This window comes from Frankliniella occidentalis, unplaced genomic scaffold (genome assembly GCF_000697945.3).
Source record: "Frankliniella occidentalis isolate FOCC.00 unplaced genomic scaffold, Focc_3.1 Scaffold47, whole genome shotgun sequence".
Lineage (NCBI taxonomy): Eukaryota > Metazoa > Arthropoda > Insecta > Thysanoptera > Thripidae > Frankliniella > Frankliniella occidentalis.
In genome coordinates this window covers 2,052,726-2,056,270 of record NW_026267177.1, presented here as the reverse complement: position 1 = coordinate 2,056,270, position 3,545 = coordinate 2,052,726, and the positions used below count along the sequence as shown (strand labels likewise).

General features: G+C 55.8%; 1 protein-coding gene across 1 annotated transcript in view; it reads right to left on the bottom strand.

The window, feature by feature from the left end:
- LOC113207834 (alpha-glucosidase) overlaps positions 1 to 3,545 on the bottom strand; it is a 27,151-nt gene that overhangs the window by 8,900 nt on the left and 14,706 nt on the right. The gene's annotated exons all lie outside the window — the stretch shown is intronic.

The following is a 3,545-nucleotide window of genomic DNA, read 5'->3' as shown; positions in this document are numbered from 1 at the left end:
CCCCGAGTCAGTCGCTTTTCCACAATAGTATAGATGAGATGGAATGACCAGGAGGAAAGAAAGAGGCGACGGCCGAATATACTGTCGAAAATATCCAACCATTGTGTGGGGTTATGTTTTATCGAGGAAACAACTTGCTGCACATTCGCGCAATTAGGTCACCGGCCGAGGGGTTGCTGCTTCTACCCCGCCCCCGCGCCGCCCCTGCGCCGCCCCCGCGCCCCTCAACACTCTGCGGCACTGATTAATGCGAGGTGCCTGTATCTAATTCCCGTGACGGGATGCAAAGGGGGCGCGGGGTGGGGCGCAGCAGCGCAGCATCCGAGCACTGATTTGCAACCTGTTGCGGGCGGGGGAGGGTTGTGGGCCGCGTCGGGCATTGTGGGCCGTCAGGACCGAAACATTTACAATTAGAAACAAACAGCACGGCAAAATTTTCCCTTTTTTGGTTTTCCGAGAGGGGGGGGGCAGGCTGTCGGTCACGACGACATAATAATGAAGGAATCGTGGTTACATAACGGTCGGATAAAAGGGCTGGCACCAGACGAGAGTTTTTGAGCCTGCGCCACGGGGTGGGTGAGATCAATTGTTTTCGAGCATGAAGAATCGTCGTGGCCGTGCGCCCCGCCCTGTACTGGGGCCTGCCTGCAGGGGGCTAGAGGTGTGCAGCGAGCGGCAGTCTCGTGATGAGGGCTCACGAGACTCCTCTCACAGGCGGGTCCGGTTCTCTCTGGGTCCGGTGAGATAGAGGCGGAACAATACTGATGTGTGCGGATTCCCTGACCAAAACAACACGAGATAAAGGTGCTCATCATGTAATATCGGAAATAGATTAGGGCGCGCTGACAGTGACACGTTACGTGACTCGCGGGCGTGAAGCGGTGTTTAGCATTCCCCGCGGCGAGCCCGCCAGGACGGCGACGGCCGGTGCCATACGGGCGGCGCGTGAGCCCGATAAACGCGGGGGCGTGGCGCCGCCCGGGCGCCACCGGGCCGCCGCGGACGGGTGCGCATTGTGAGAGCATTCTTTTATTCTCGCATTTCATGTGCACAAGCACTGGTCTTAGGTCGGAGTTGTACTTGGACCAAACAAACGATTGTATCATTCTTGGTGAGCACGCTGCGCGGCGCCAGCGGGGCCCTGCGGACGCACTGACGACCACCACGGTCTCGCCCAGGCAGGCAAGGGTCGCCACGGGTCGCCGTCACCGCGCCACCCGCGCCACGCGTGGTCTTGAATCAACTCGCATGAGGGGGGAGGCGAAGTGACAATGAAAGACACACACGCACACACGCACTCCGGCCTGCCTGCGCACATGTGTGTGGTGTGTGCGTGTGTTTACTCATTGAACGAGATAATTTATTGGCTCGCAGTTACTCACGAGGGGCGCTGGGCAGTAATCGCATTGCACCTAGGAGGCGCTGCTGATTTACAGCCGAGCAATTAGACGACCGGCCAAAGACCAAAAAAAGCTCTCCGCAACGCCGTCGCGGGCGGAGCAGGGTGGCGCTCACTTTAACACCTTTGATAAAAGCCGCTCGCGCCTGCACAGGCTGATTGGCGGCTCGATTCGAGCGGCGAAAAAACAACGGCCATAACAACGGCGGGTGTGGCAGCGGCGGGATGTGTCGCAGGACGTCGTGGGCGATAGATAATTGGAGGCTGGAGTGTACTGACTTATGTCACCGGCAGCGCTGCTGCTGCTGCTGCTCTTGCTGCTGCTGCTGCTGCTGCCGCAGGTCTATTCAGCTGAGACGGCCGGGCGGGCGGGGCGAAGGGGGGCGGGGCGGGGACGACAGCCACCGATCTATAGTTCAGAGAAGTGGCATTGTCTCGCGCGATGGACCGCTCCCAACTGCATCAGCGACAGCGCACAGGAACGCACCCACCACCACACACCCACTACTGGCGCACCCTGCCACAAGCAAGGCTCGGGGAATGCTGCCGGGCCGCCAGCGCCAGTGCCCCGGGAACGTTATTTTCGCGACAAAATTCAGTCAAACTATCCATCCGAAGGCTTGCAAGACGGGGGAAGGGTGGGAAGAGCATTGTTCGATTAAGGCGGTAGGAGCGTAAAATTTTTATTTCAGAAATCGGTAGTGTTTGTTACCAGAATACACCACCTCAAACCGTTTTGCTCTCCGACGCTTAGTTTTGGCGTCGCGACGCCTCAAAGTTCGAAATTTTGACAACTCCGTGACACATTTTCGGCGAAACGGCAAATCGCACAGTTTTCAAACTTCGCAGTGGGGTAGTCACATACTAGACCTAGTGCATTGTCTATTTTTCAAGGTATGAAATTGAATAGTTTTCGTCCTGGAATGCCTTGAAAGTTAGTTGTTTACAGGCCCCTATAGCAGCCAAACGGCTGAACGTATAGAGATGAAAAGTAGACCATGCACTAGATTGAACTTTGGTCTTTCTAACGACCTCGTCAAAAAGAATCTCAGGTTTGAGGTTTTCTCGAAAATATGTCACGCGTAAACCTCTGTTTCGAACCGCCTGAGACCTTTAGAGAGAGACAGCCTGCAGCCGTCTTCGTCGCGCAGAGGGGGAGCGGGAGGGGTGTGGGGGGCACCCCGAAAAAAAAGAGGCGGGTGGGATGGGGCCTGCTCGGCGGCCTCCTCCGGCTGCTGGCCTACCCTCACAGCAGGGGGGTCGCCGTGACTAATTACCGCACTTCTCATACGGGTTCAACTATTTGAAATAGAGGTTGTACAAAACTGGCATTGGCACCATTGGATCGGCAAGGAAAATGTCAACTAGAATACCAAAAATCATCGCTCAAGGGCAATTTTTAGTCAAATGACATGAACTAAAACCTACTAAAACTTGTAGCCTTTTCGATAAAAATTGTTGTAGAGACTTCGTTTTTTTCCACAAAAACCGCAGTCGGCACAAAACTTTCAAAAATGTTCAAATTTTCTCGGTAGGAGCACTATTTGCACCGTTCTCAACGGCATAGCCTCTTTCAGTCAGAGCACTGTTTCGCTAGCCTATTGTCATATAATAGTGTCTTTGGAAACAGAGGGTGGGGAGGGGAGGGGGCCTCTTGGGGCGCGGCGCTCGGCTCGCACAGGGGTCCATGTGGTGACCGGAACGAAACGGGCTGACTGGAGCAATGGCGAGCGGACATAAGTCCTTTTCCAAGCTTGCGAGCCTTCTAGCATGCACGGCATCAATTTCTTGAGAATCTGGCAGAGTCCAAAAGTCCAAGAATGAAAATTCTACGATAATTCTAACGGATTTTATAGTTGTACTTTTCGGGACTTGGTCGCCGGAGAGGCCAAGGCAGAGCTGGCCCGGAGCTCGAAGGAGGCAGGACGCATCGAGGCAGACCCCGGCGGCCTGGGTCCTCGCCATCTGGATTTGTCACGCGTCGCGGCCGGTGCAGTCCCGCCTCCCCCGCACCCGCCCGCACCCCGCAGGGCCTGCCTGACCGTTCGGACGCCACCCAAAACATTTAATACGCAGCCATTCCCAGACTGGCCGTACGCTCCTACCGCCTTAAGGTGATACTGAATACAGCTCCTCATTGCCTTTT